Source organism: Toxorhynchites rutilus, chromosome 3 (genome assembly GCF_029784135.1).
Source record: "Toxorhynchites rutilus septentrionalis strain SRP chromosome 3, ASM2978413v1, whole genome shotgun sequence".
Lineage (NCBI taxonomy): Eukaryota > Metazoa > Arthropoda > Insecta > Diptera > Culicidae > Toxorhynchites > Toxorhynchites rutilus.
In genome coordinates, this window is record NC_073746.1 from 150127921 (window position 1) to 150143220 (window position 15300).

A 15300-nucleotide genomic window follows, 5' to 3' on the forward strand; every position below is an offset into this window, starting at 1 on the left:
TTCTTCAAATGGTTAATAACGGTTTGATGACTTATCCCCAGCTCTTGGCCGAGGCTACGGCTGCTACTATGCCGGTCTTTCTCGGCTAATTTAGCGATTTTGTCGCAATTTTCGACGACAGGCCTTCCGAAGCGTGGCGCATCTTGGACGACCTCTACACCAGAACGAAAACGTTGAAACCATCGTTGTGCGGTGGAAAAATTTTATTGGCAGCTTGAGATGCATTTCTGCCTTTGTCATAGTAGTACTGTAAAATATGTCGGATTTTCTCTTTATTTTGCTCCATATTTGCGACACTATAACTCACGAACGACTTAACCAAACAAAACACTGTCAAGGACTATATTATAGCGCGGAAAGGAAAGGTATTTTTATATATTATAAAAATACCTTTCCAACAAGCTATAGTATGACTCGATACAATGAATACAACTAGAACTACGCGCTTACAACGACACCTCGCGGAAATACCGCAGGACTTTTTTGACAGCCTAATATTTTCTGTATTGAACATTTATTCCATGTAACGGAGAAACATGTTATTTGCAAGTGGATGAAAAAAAATTACAGGAGGTTGTGTCCAAGATACGACCGCATTGTTGACGTAGAACTACGCTGTTATTTTATATAAGTCGCTTATTTATATCTTCGGATATCATTCTATAACATGTTATTTGCAAGTGGATGAACAATCTTGCACGAGAATTGTGTCTGAAAATAATCTGATATTATAATGACGAGTTTTGGTAGAAGTACTGAAATTTTATAGTAAAAAATAATTTTAAAGGGTAGATTAGAAGATCAATCAATGAACAGTTCTGCGATTGGACCCATGAACATTATTAAATTTAGGGCGGGACGAAGTTCGCCGGGTCAGCTAGTAGATATGTAAAAATGGATTTCTGTCTGTCTTTCTGATTCGAAGTTTGCCGAAAATGCTGCTACAAAATGTGTCCAGAATTTGAATCATGATTAGAAAAGTTTCCGGAAGATTTGAATCATGATTAGAAAAGTTTCCGGTTGAGTAAATATAGCATGATTTATGTGATTCATAACTTATAAGAATGCTTTCTATTTGATGCTATGCTATAGCAATATTTTTGGTAGCTTTTAGTAGTTATTAGTAGTAAGACAATAAGTTACCTTTACCTCGACATCTAGCTAATTGGAAAGACCTGTAATTCGACATTTTCGCCACTAATTGGACATTTTTGTAAACATCGGGTTTAAGACCTAAATTTTGGCCCCAGATTGAAAGTCGTCACCAGACGTCGACACTGTACCACTGTCACCGCAAATGTCCAGGTACAGATCACAATCGCCTCTGAATGGTGCCTCGGTATGTCGAATTAGAAATAACTTACTGTAGATGGTATCCTTGTGAATGCGTGAAAGCGAAAAGCTGAGGCACATGCTTTTCAAATACATGTGTTGTCAACATCACAATAAATGTTAATCCGTAAAATCATACTTGTACACCTAATAACGTATGCATTAACAAAAAAAAAAATGAAATGGGCGATTAAAAAAACTACAAAAGATAATTCGATGGACCCACTTTTTCTAAAACCCGACGCTTTCGCTTTTCTCCAGAAGGGAGAATATGTTTCAAAGCCCGGATCGGGTGTATCCGACGGAAACGAAGTGCCTCACGATGGTCAACTCTTTTGTTCCGGGGTGGAGGTTGCAGTACGAATGAAGCATCGAGCATAGATATATGATTGTTTTCATAATGGCTGCTGTAAATCAACTGATAAGAGTGTCGAAGCATTAAAAAAAATTACAGGAGGTTGTGTCCAAGATACTACCGCATTGTTGACGTAGAACTACACTGTTTTTTATATAAGTCGCTTGTTTATATCTTCGGATATCATTCTATAACGCTTTGGCGCACAATCTTAACGTCTGCTTCGCCATAACGTCAGTTTAATGCATTGATGCATCCTCAAAGGCACCAACGAAGCCCTTATGATGATGGAAAACAAACAATGTTAACTGTTTGGAAAAAGACTGAATTATGCCACACAGCTTGTAACCTGCCGTAACACCCTTCGATGCGAATTCGCTGATGAGTTTGTCAAGAGCGACCGCCTTCATCACCAGCGAGGAGAGCTTGATTTGGTTGCTGCCTGGGTAACGGCGTTTACATGTTCGACCGACGCGCCGAAATCGCCTACTTCGCTGTTGTTCGATGCGGTGTCACACTCGCGAAGGCTCGTTCAGTGCGAGCGCTTTTCACTGCACCAACATCGCGTGCATCATTAGATGACGCTTACCTCGAAATTTTATTGCCTCTGGCAATGCGTTCGTTTTTTGTAGGGCTCGAACCTGCCTTCCTCTTCTTCTTGCTCATCACACACTACGCGAAGTGTCCAATTTATGACGCGGAAAGAAGAACACACGATACGAATAACGCCAAAAACGAACTGAAAAAACCACACGACGATATCCAAGTTGGATTACCACTGGTGGGGTCCTTAGATCGAAGCGCAGCGAATGCAAAGTGAACTGGATTACTCAACAGTCCGATGCCGAATGAAAGTTTGCCTCAGCGAGATCCACTGTTTATACTCTAAGCAAAAATTCCCCTTCATTCTTCTACTTTTTCTTTGTTCACGAAGACTTGAAATCCTACGACTTCCCCTCCGTTGGTTGTCGATAAGTTGCTCGTTACTGACTGCTCTGTTCGGGAAAGCACACAAACGTACAGAACAAATGTATGGGAAAATGAAAACGCTAAAAGTTTTCATGATTTTTAACCATTTACAAACCAGGGAATTCTAATATAAAGCATATTAAACAAATCTTACGGAATTTCCGATTCGTTTAGTATGCAAATCGCCAAAATCCTTTCGCGGCAAAAATAGTTATTAACGTTAACTTTATTTCATAAAAACGTGACCTGTTTTCTGATTTGGCACCCTTAATGAAAGACGTAGTTCTACGTCAAAAACTTAATAAACGTAGGATTTGATAAAATGTTGTTCCATTGAGTTATCTTATGTAATTTTTATTCTTATCGCCATCCGAAATTAGCGCATGATAAAAGAAAATTTCATTGGTCCAATACAAAAGATAGTTCAATGCCAAATACCAAATTTTCCTGAAATCCTACGTTCATTAGACAATTGACAATTGGTTGAATCGCAAAATATGTTGCAACATTTTTCTGCCAGGCCTTGATAATCAAAAGAGAAAATCAATTCAGAGAATCGATCAAATTAGATAGGTTCTATCGAAAAGTTATGCGAGATTTAATCCCGTATCATCACAACATCCGCGATGAAGTAGCTGAATATCACCCTTCTTAAGAATTCCAAACAAACATCTCGCAGCAGATCACGTTGTTTACCGCTCGCATCAGCTGGGCGCTTGTGAGAGAGAAAGAGCGAACCATGCTGAGCACATTCGAGAGAACCCAGTGATCGCATTGGAGAAGATCATGATCGCAATGCACTTTCCTTCTTATGTTTGGCCTTTCCTCTGCGTCCACTGCAGTTGCCGCCGCCTTCACAACACGGGAAGGAAGATCAATCAGCGCAAAATCTTTGGCTTCGGTTAGTCTTCGTCGGGATCTTTCACAGTACGGACGTGATCGGATGCGCGCGCTCAATTAGACTGGGTCTTTGAAAACGGTTGTCGCCGAGGACCTCCAAAGCTGTCGGTTTTTGCGGTTTCGAGTTGAATGGGATTTTTGGATCGCCTGTCCGCGTGGTTTTGTTTTCGTGGCTGAAGATGTATGGTTTTGTGGTCCTTTTTGACAGATTGCCTTGAATTGTTTCATGTGCTTCGGGGCTGAAGGAAAGTAGTTTACAGAATACGCGCTAAATTAAAGTACTTGGTGGAGTGTGCGATTTAAATAGACTGCGTTGCGGTGTCCGATCAAAGAGCGACGCGGTGAACGCGCACGGTCTGCGTTCGGTCTGTGGTGCGTTTATTTAGTTCCTTTTTTGTTGCCCTGAACGGATCGAAATAATACGGTGTTAATATGTCAACGGCTTTTCTCGCCAGCCGTCGCGAGTTTAATGTTGTGTTTTCCCATATAGCCGATGCCAATCCGCAAAATTGCTTATAGATTGAATGAGGATAAAAATAAAAACAAATTTTCAGCCAATCATCGGTTCGGAAAAGTGCGCAGACGAGGTGGCGAAGAGAGAATTATCCTTTGCGCGTTTCTCGAAGAATGTGTGCTGAATTGAGCCAACAAATCTTCTGCTCTTTTATTGGTCTCGAGAAGTGAGAAGGTGTAATAAAATCAGGAAAAATAACGAGAAAAAAAGTGAAATGTAGTTAACACAAAAACGAACAATTTTGAGAGTGCAATCGAAACAGAAAAATTAAGTGCCGTAATCAGGAGGGCAGTGGAAGCAACATGAGTACAGTGTCGATGGTTTCAGTAAAGCAATATCATTCTTTGGCCTAAGATTGTGTCCAACTGGAACTTTTGGTATCGACGGTGTTGTGCTGTGGTCGTTGAGAGTGCACTTTTGAATACTCCTGTAGCCGCCGCATCCGCCACCATCGGGCCCTCGAAATAAGTGACGGGTCTTACATTGGTTCCCCGTCCTGCGTGAACATTTCTTCTTTCTTCTCGGTGGACCTTCGAAGTGAGTGTAATTATAGTTGCCCTCTTATCAATGTAATGCCATTATTCATCGTCTCGTGTTGCTGCTCCCCGTGGCGAGGGATGTCCAAAACTATCGATTGATTTTGAAACCTATTTTTAGAGAGCGGCAATTGCGCCTTGCGTATTCAAAAGTGTTCATTTACTTTTAGGCTAGCATTCCATATATCCTCACCTTAGGGATCACAGGTAATCTTGGGCTGTCACACGGGTAGACTAAATAGACACAGATCTAATGCAAAATACTTCCATGACTTGGAAAATCCCATATGCTTTGATTGTTTCTTTCCTTTCACGTATCCTTCGAACTTTAGAAGCACCTCTGACTCACATTTGGTGAATCGAGCAGTTCAAATGTAAATTTGTAGGATTTCAGTTAAAAAAAAGAAGCTCGAGCATATGGTTAGCACCTCTTTGCATAATGATGCTCGATTGCTTTTAATTGTTTTGCATAATCGAGAAAATGTGAAACAGAGCGTTAACCCGCCGGGTGTGTTTGACCGGCCGATAGCAGTCGCAATCGCGCGTGATCGGAGAATGCAAAAAAAAGAAAGATTACCCGAGAGAACGGTAATAATTGCAGGGTCTAGAACGTGTGCGGGTTTATGTGGTAAACTGCGATTTCAAGTGGCTCTTAGTCGTGGCGATTGTAGTCGAGATTCTGTATGTATGGAGGGACAATTCAACCGTGAATTTGAAAAAAGATCTTGGAATGAATGATATTTTTTTTCATTTTCGAGGGATTTCAACCCGCCTTTTGTGTGCACTTCGGTTCAACGGCAGGGGCGTATTTCCTTTCGCACGATTTTGGTACTCAGGTAGAACAATAACACGGAAATTCGGGCGATTGCCTGTCGTATTTTGAGTGTGTGTTTACGATCGTGGCAATGCATTTGTCAGAATTTTGTTTTTTAACAATAGTTTAGAGCACACATATTAGTAATTTCGCCGTATTTCAGATGTTGTAGCTGTTCTTGAGGCGTAATGCTTGCCTAATAATTGAAAGAATATACACATGGCAGAACTTCTATGCAATTGTGTTTAACTGTATACACCCATACCTCGCTTTACGGCCTAAATCCGTTCCACGAAACTTGGCCGCAAAGTGAAAAGCTGTATAAGGGATCAATTACAGGCAAATCTTTTTTTGTGCGGGGGATAGGGACCGCACAAAAAAGTCGCATAAAAAAATCGTGCAAAACTTCGCCAGTAGCTTTAAAAAAATCGTGTTCGGTACACATTTTGAAAAAAACTTTTTTTGTGCGGTAGATAGGGACCGAATAAAAAAAGTTTCCCCCAAAAAAATAACTCAAATCCACGCCATTCACCGTTCAATTTCCTTTTGTTTCCCTGCTTTGCGATGGGACACTTTGCCTTTTCGGTTGCGCGTGGCTGTTTTGTGCTTTTAGTTGCGTGTCGAAACGTGTTGCTGTTAGAAATCATGTCATGCAAAAACTGATTTGATTTGTGATCTGATGATTTCAGAAGTGGATAATTGAGACGCAAATTTGCTTTTTTCGCACTGAAATGCATATAAACCTTCGAAAAAAACTAAATGGACGATAACTTCGTCAAATATGCTTCTTTTCATACACCGCACAAAAAAAATCGCCAAAAAAAAAACCGCACAAGAACAGGTTTTATTAATTGGTAATTGGTTCAGAAGTGTAAAAGATATGAATTTTTGAAAAAAGTCATTTTTGAAAAACGGGAAAAAGTTGATTTTTCGGAACACTCTAAAATGTAAATAGGCACCTTTATGAAAAATAAAAAATACTGGACCACTATTTTTCGACAAGGAACAAAACTACCACTTTTTCACGAAAATCTGAGAGCTACTACATCGGTTTGACATGGAATGGCTGTATATCGACATCGAAAAAAAGTTTTTACTGCCGTTATAACGAATCATTTTGAGTCGTAAATCGAAAATCTGACTCAATTGAAGAGGGCCGTTATAGCGAAATGCCGTATAAAGAGCGGCCGTATAGCGAGGTATGGGTGTATACTAGAGTGCCAATGGATGTATGGGAAAAAATGACCCTCGAATTTTCAAAGCGAACTTGATTAAAAATGTTGATTCCCATGAAAAACTACCCTTTGGCAAAAATCAGCTCAATCGGACTTCATTTACTAGTGTCGCACAGCGGTCGTTATATCGATTTTTCATACGCGAATCCCTGTGAAATGTTAATTTACACGATAAAATACCCTCTGCAAAATATTAGTTCATTCGGATTTCATTTACTATTGTCGCAGATGTAGAAATTCAAGTTTTCTGAAAACCGAAAAATCCGAAAAAGGGGGGAGTAAAGGAAATTGGGGTTTCCAAAAAAAAATTTTTTTGGTGCCAAATGTCTTAGGATTGCATGAAACGTCGAGGTGTACTATTATCTCGAAAAAAAAATTTCGTCAAAAATCTACGTTTAAGACAAAAACGACCAAGTGCCGAAAAGTCAATATTTGACAATTTTTTTTCTCGAGATAACAGTTAATTTTCAGTTCATTTTTCGGTTTTCAAAAAACTCAAACTTTGACCGCTGTGCGACACTAGTAAATGAAGTCCGATTGAGTTGATATTTTGCATAGTGTACTTTTTCGTGGGAATCAACATTTTTAATCAAGTTCGCTTTGAAAATTCCAGATGACCATTTTCATTGGCACTCTAGTGTATACAGGTCGGACTCGATTATACATGATTCGATTATATACAATTTTAGACTCGGTTACATACAATTAAAAAAAAAATTTTTTTATTTCAAATATGACTTATTCCACATGAAAATTAAATGTGTCAACCTTAAAGTGAAAGTTGATTGGCTTCTATATGTACAGTGAAATAAAAATCGTGATTTTGGTAAATTCACCAGGAATTGTTTAAAATTATATTGCAGTGAAATTAAAAAAAGATAGAAGTTGGGTGAACGAAGTAAGGTGGCTAGAGAGCTTTTATTTGGTTGATAGAAACATTCGAGTTTATTATGCATTTTTTGAATAAAATTAAGAACCTTAACGTAACCTTCTTCTTGGATGGCACTAACGTTCCCAGTGGAACTTTTGCCTTCTCAACATAGGTGTTCCTTGCGTCATTTTTGTTAGTGGTACTTAGTTGAGATTTCTATGCCGGATAACACGCCTGGAGTGGCAAGCTCTAGAATACGCGTGACCACAGTGCAAGTCGGAAGAAATTTCTTTGGCCAGAACGGGGATCGAACCCGAACCCCCGGTATGATTATGTGGGACACTAATCACTTGGCCACGGGAGTACCTTAACGTGACCTACGTAACCTTAAAAACCACTTTGGTGTTTTTCACTTATAAAATGTTACTTAAATCCACAAATTTTGGAAGTTTTATTATCATCATTATTATTTGTAGCATGTAACAACAAAAGAATGGAAATGCCTTCTGCAAGATCATATTTGAACAAACGAAAGTGAATTATTCAGAAAGTATTTTATGACTTTAAGGGGATGAGTCTCCTTTTATATTCAAAAAACGAAATATATATGTATTAAAAAAAACAAATAAAAACAATCATATTCGGCACCAGTTCAACAAATGAGTCATGTCGTCATCTGTTTTTTATTTTGGTAGCTATTAAAAGTGATGTGCGAATAAAAAAATCATTAAAACTATGTCAGCGCAAAGGGTTAAGATATTATTCTTAATATCTTAACCCTTTGCGCTCAAATGTCTGCTTTTAGCCACTAAACCCTTTTTCACCGTTCCGATCATCTGTCTGCTCTCAGCCACCAAAGCAAGGAATCATACTAATCTTATACTGAATGACCATGAATCCATGTTTACACTTTTTCAAAATGAATCTTTTGTCTAGTGAACCTGTTCACGAAACAATACTCATATGCAGAGTTGCAAAATCTCACACTCACTTTACTGACAGCGCAAGATATTGACACAACATCAAAATCAACCACCAATGCCCCTGCAGTTCATGACAAATGAACCAAACTTAATTACATGCAACCGACACTCCGTCACGTGGAACATTTGGTTTTTGCATTATTCCCCACACTCATTCGTTCTACTGTCTCACTGAGAATTTACCAGGGGTATGACTAAAACGTCAAATCCCTTATATTGCCAGTGTACCCAATATTGCTGCGGTTCACTGACATTTTGGTTCCATCAATTACTGTTGTTTACAACACGGTCCGGTTATATAGTCGAATAGTGGCTAACTTGAAACTCCATGTTAAATGTAAACAGCTCCATGTGAAACCGAAATATGAAAATCGCTCATGCAGTTAGGAATAAAGCATACTATCTCCGTGATTTCAACGATTTCAATCCTCGCAAATGATATGTTAGTAAACAAATGACGCCATATTGATTTTGATTTTGGGTAGCCCATATTCAATTGATGTCTAACCCCTGGAATTTACGCCCGAAATTTTCATACGCATCTTCGATCAGCTGACAGTGGAAGGGAACAAAATTCCATACAAGGAAATATTATCTCACTGACACCGCGTCAGACGTTTAAACGCGTGTTCGTGTGTATGTTTTCCTGGTATGTTTCTAGCCCCGGTCCCATTTTTGTGCCGCTTATTGCACACACATCGATGGGCAACGGCACATTTGAGTGCTGAGTTTATGGGTGTATGACCAACGAAAATTTCACCAGGACGCAATGAAAGGTGATATTTTCGGCTTGAGCATTCACTGACATCGAGAATGAACTGATATTTCTGTTGATGGAACGAAAACTATATCAAAACAAACGAGATGGTGAGCCAGCGGTCATAGGCACAGCGGCACCGCGATAGAAAAATGTGAAGAGTGTCGGTGGAGATATTTTGCACTGATAAAAATTGCTTTTCGATTTCAACATGTTCTTTCGAAATTTTGCATCCTTGCTCATATGCTCATATGAGAACTTCACATGAAAACACGTTGTTCAGTAAATGCATATTAGGGTGCCAATGAATGTATGGACAAAATCGACCCTAAAATTTCAAAATGTTACTCTATACAAAATGTTCACCACCTCGAAAAAACACCCTATGCCAAATATCAGCTCAATCGGACTTAAGGGAAAGTGGCGCAAAGCGGTCAAAGTTTGGGGTTTTTCATAATCGAAAAATCACCCAAGGGGAGAGTAAAGTAAATCGGGGTTTTCGAAAAAAAATTGATGCCTTGAAATTGCATGAAACGTCGAGATCTAGTGTCATCTCGAAAATTTTTTTTGTCAAAAATCGGCATTCTGGGATTCAGTTTTTTTTGGAGTACGAAACAAAAAGTATGGTTTTGGGTGCCAATAAAAATAGTTTTCTCGATTTTTCATTGGGAACTTGCTACGAAATGTTGATTTGCACGATAATATACCCTATGCAAAACATTAGCTCATTCGGACTTCATTTACTGGTGTCAAAAACATTTTGCATAAATTGTTTTTTTTTCGAAACTCCCGATTTCCTTTACTCCCTTGGGTGATTTTTCGATTTTCCAAAAACTCAAACTTTGTTTTTTCGAGGTGGTGAACATTTTTTGTGGGGTAACTTTTTGAAATTCGAGATGATCATTTTCATTGGGACCTTAATGCATATCTATAGTTCATAAAAATAAATAAAAGTGGTTCATAATTTTACTTGTTATACATCACTACTCATTCGAGGAAAAAAAATCTGACTAAACGACACTCATGTCCAAATTTAATACGATCGCAAAGAATTAAATGTGAGGAGGCGATCTTGCGTAGTGGTAACATCTATACCTCTCAGGCAGAGATCATGAGTTCAATTATCCATCCCGATATTTTTCCAAAAATGGAAGTAAACGTGACGAACCAGCCGAAATGTGTTGAAAGTCACTATAATAGAGAAAAAAAGAGGATTAAATGTTATTTTTATTAGTGAAGAATGGATAGTGCCTTATCCGGATACCGGATAACAAACAATCGGGCAGTTTCGAGGCCAAACTCTTGATTTAAGAATGTGAAACTGAGAAAAACTGCATCTGTGCATGAAGCGAACGGAGCGTTAAATTTCAGGGAGAAATACACAAATTAAATAAAAATTATGAATGAATATTGAAAATTTAGTTTAGAATGAATATCCTGTTTTAAAGTGTTTTCTATACGGAATCTTGAACAATTTTTTTCTCTGATAACGATTTTACATTCTAATAATTAGGAAATAATTACGTGTTTTATGTATGCAATCAATCAATAATCTTCATTCAAGATGAAAAAATTCAGGGATAGTTATCTGAGAGAGCTTACTTCACTACAACTCAAAGCTATTGTAGGCAGCTACACACTAACTTATTTCACGATTCAATAGAGAGGCTTGATGGAATAGTGTGTTAGGCTTTTGCAATCACTTGAAGAAATTACAAAAATTGCAGGATCCGGCCTCTCCTGTATATTCGAGGCAATCCAGTGTGTTGCTTCATTAAGAATGCGTTTGGAGTATTGGATGAGACTGCACAAAGAACACCGAACCTGTCTTGTACGAGAGCACCTTTTTACGCTGGATTGGAAAGTCGTTTCAATTACACAAGAGTAGATCCAAACTAAAGGGTGTGTCACATCAAATTGCATCACGGAAAAAAACGCTGTAGAAATTCGCCCAGTAGACCGATCCTTTTGAAAATTTTAGACAGTAAAATAAAAACTATTAAACAACTTTTGGCATTTTCTTTTTATTCATACTTCGAGCCCAAGCCCGTATGCTCGCACCTTCCTCTTTACCCCGTCCATAAGGTTCTGTACAACGTCAGGTTGTAGTTTTTTTTGAACAGAAATCCATTTACTCTTGAAGTCCGCCTCCGATTTCACAACTTTTGGGTTCTTTCGGAGGGCCTGCTTCATAATCGCCCAATATTTCTCTATTGGGCGAAGCTCCGGCGCGTTGGGGTTCATTTCCTTTGGCACGAAGGTGACCCTGTTGGCTTCGTACCACTCCAACACGTCCTTTGAATAGTGGCACGAAGCGAGATCCGGCTAGAAGATGGTCGAGCCCTCGTGCTGCTTCAATAGTGGTAGTAAGCGCTTCTGTAGGCACTCCTTAAGGTAAACCTGCCCGTTTATCGTGCCGGTCATCACGAAGGGGGCGCTCCGCTTTCCGCAAGAGCAGATCGCTTGCCACACCAAGTACTTTTTGGCAAACTTGGATAGTTTCTGCTTGCGAATCTCCTCCGGAACGCTGAATTTGTCCTCTGCGGAGAAGAACAACAGGCCCGGCAGCTGACGAAAGTCCGCTTTGACGTAGGTTTCGTCGTCCATTACCAGGCAATGCGGCTTCGTCAGCATTTCGGTGTACAGCTTCCGGGCTCGCGTCTTCCCCACCATGTTTTGCCTTTCGTCGCGGTTAGGAGCCTTCTGAACCTTGTATGTACGCAGGCCCTCCCGCTGCTTGGTCCGCTGGACGAATGAACTTGACAAATTCAGCTTATTGGCGACATCCCGGACCGAACTTCTCGGATCACGTCTAAACTGCTTAACTACGCGCTTGTGATCTTTTTCACTGACGGAGCATCCATTTTTGCCATTCTTCACCTTCCGGTCGATGGCTAGGTTCTCGAAGTATCGTTTTAGTACTGTGCTGACCGTGGATTGGACGATTCCCAGCATCTTACCGATGTCCCGATGTGACAACTCTGGATTCTCGAAATGAGTGCACAGGATTAATTCACGACGCTCTTTTTCGTTCGACGACATTTTTCCAAATTTACGAAAAATTGACAGTGAAGCATGGCCAACGTGATCTATACACTCTTATCTGATTATAAGCGAAATCTGAAGATATAATTCCTAAAAATTAAATTTCTACAGCGTTTTTTCCGTGATGCAATTTGATGTGACACACCCTTTACCCGATTGCAAGTAATTTTTTCCCCTTTTTTTGCACCACAAAAATTCATAACTTTTAAAGTACTGGACCGATTCAGATGATTGATAGAACAAATTAAAGGCTATGAGATAGTCTTCTTAACAAAAAAAAAACTAACTTGCGAAAAAAAAAAATTTGTCTTGTAATTATTAATTGTATCTGTTTTTACAGTTTACTCGGTTAAAGATATAGGGCGCTATATTTTTCTATATTTTTCTTGAAAGCTGACGTTTTTTCACACGTTTCATATCCAGAAATCAGAGAGGCGTTTCCTTTCGTTTCTGAGTTATTATTTTTCATATGCTCTCGTAGGCTTGAATTTGATATTTCAATCATCTGATTCACCTGATGGATAAAAGGGGAAAAAGTTGATTTTTCCGACCACCCAAAAATGGAAATGGGCAGCGTCATGAAAAAATTAAAAACTACGGGTTTAATATTTTTCGATAAAGATTAGAACAACCACTTTTTCGAAAAATCCATTTTTTTGCAGTTTTTCGAAAACTCTTCATAACTTCATTTGAAAAGACATCATAACGATTCAGATGGCCGACATATCAAATTAAAGCCAATTAGTTATTCTTTTCTGGAAAAGTATTTTTTGGATTTTGGTTTTGTAATTATTGATTCTATTTGTTATTTGTTGTTTTCGTGGCTTTGGGCTAGAGGGCGCTATATTTTTTTATATTTTTTCTTGAAAGCTGAGGTTTCTTTACATAGCATATCCAAAATCAGAGATGTGATTGTTTTCGTTTCTAAGTTATGATTTTTCAAAGTTAACCGAAGGGTAAAAATTCAAAATTTTTCCCTATTTTCCAGAAATGATTTTTTTGAAAAAATCATAACTTTTGAACAACTGAACCGATTGATACCATCGACCTATCAGATTGATGCCTATGATCTAGTATTTTCTGACACCGTGCGCGAGTATGCGAATTATGATTTTGAGCGCGAGTACAGGAGGGTTAACCATTCATTATTTTTTTCAGTAGTAATTTTCCAATTTTCCGAAATTTTTATTCGTTAATAAAATTTCGGTTGGTTTTCAATGTACGTTGTCACAATCTTGTACTTGTACTTAAGACAGAATTCTAGTCTAGACATTTGAAAAAAATCGAAATATTTCATATTTCTAAAGCTATATATGAAGAATATACCCTAGAAAGGACTTTTCTAAAATCCTATTATTTATCGAGCTATAACCATTTTAGTGAAGCGGAATCTAACCTGGTACGGCCTTAACAATAAACTTCAAACGCGTTTTTCTCGAAATTAGTTTTTTCCAACTGGCGTACACGATATCTCAAGTTCTACTGAATCGATTCCTGTCGAATTTAAATAAACAAAATCTGCATGCATCTCTCTATCGTATGAATCAATAAAAAATGATAGATAGAAGGGCTGGAATCGTGTACGCCATGGCACATCTTTTTTTTGAAAAAAAAAAATCGTGTCTCTACATTAGGATACCCCCTTAAAGAGCAACAGTTTTGAAACAAAATCGATGTTTATCTTCTAATCACTTCGTTACTGAAAACTTGGTGATAAAATCCAGAGTAAAATATATTTTTTCACCGCAAGATATTTTTTTCAATAACACAAATCCTAACATAAACATGCTGGAGGCAAGGATACCAAAATGTCATAGTCATTTTACTCACAAGACAATATATTGAGACATTGAGATTGAATACGATCAATCATCAATTTTCTGTAGTTCATAGCAAATCTGAATTTGAAAGAATATTTGTACTTGGCGTTTATTAATTACTTGAAACTTAGTAAATTTTCCGTTACCCAAACTAAACCTTATCATTATAATATAAAATCGTCTTCAGGCACCCCTTTTCATTTACATAGCCATTTTTGGAAGAAAGGGCAAAGAATGATTTTTTTCAATCACCGGTTGAATTTGAAAAATTATAACCTAAAAACGAAAACAATCTCTGATTTTTGGATATGTTATGTAAAAAAATGTCAGCTTTCAAAAAAAATTTAAAATATATATACAGCCGAAGCCATGAAAACACCAAAAAACAAATACAATCTATAATTACGAAAACAAAAATCCATTTTTTTGCATGTTTAATATTTTTTCAAAGAAGAATAAGTTATTGGCTTCAACTTGATATATCGATCATCTGAATCGGCCCAGTAGCTCAAAAGTTATGAAATTTAAAAAAAAAATCATTGAAGGAAAAACGGCAAAAAATGGATTTTTCGGACCACCCTAAAACGAAAATGGGCACCCTACTGGAAAAATAAAAAAAACGTGTCTTATATCTTGTGATAAAAAAACAAATCTACCACTTTTCACGAAAATCTGTGAACCATTATATCGGTTTGGCATGGAATATGCAAAAAATAATTTTCATTCTCTTTTTTTTTTATTTTCAAAGTTTGTTATTTCACATGAAAAGCCTTTATAATTTTCGCCTCACATATCGAGAACGAAACCGTGAATGCATTCAACGCGAATTACACTCACTGAGAACGAACACCCAATATATGTGCACTGTCCGTTTCGTTAGGAAAATTGATCTCTATTACATGTAATAGGAGTACCGATAATTTTTTTCCTTTTTTTTCAAAAATGCTTTATTCTGGAAAAATTTAAATTACAAATTTAATTTTCAAAGTACTGCCCATCGCTAGTCACAACTATCTCCCATCTTTGTGGCACTTCACGAGTTCCTTTGCGGAAATAAGCGGCCGGTTTGTCAGCTAACCACGAAACGATCCAATTTTTGACTTCATGCTGGTCAACCAGGTCATGTTGCATCGAATGAAAAAGGTAGTAATCGGACGGAGCAATGTCTG

The 15300-nt window shown here is 38.0% G+C and overlaps 1 protein-coding gene across 5 annotated transcripts in view; it reads left to right on the forward strand.

Moving 5' to 3' along the window:
- The first annotated feature begins 3576 nt into the window (after nucleotides 1-3576).
- The window catches only part of LOC129774960 (laminin subunit alpha-1), a 427736-nt gene continuing 416012 nt past the window's right edge, over nucleotides 3577-15300 (forward strand). For 2 of the 5 annotated variants that reach the window (XM_055779079.1, XM_055779080.1), the window contains exon 1: nucleotides 3577-4607. The gene's annotated coding sequence lies outside the window, so the exon portion shown is untranslated. The remainder of the gene's footprint in view (nucleotides 4608-15300) is intronic. The other 3 variants (XM_055779076.1, XM_055779077.1, XM_055779078.1) reach the window with 3 other exon arrangements.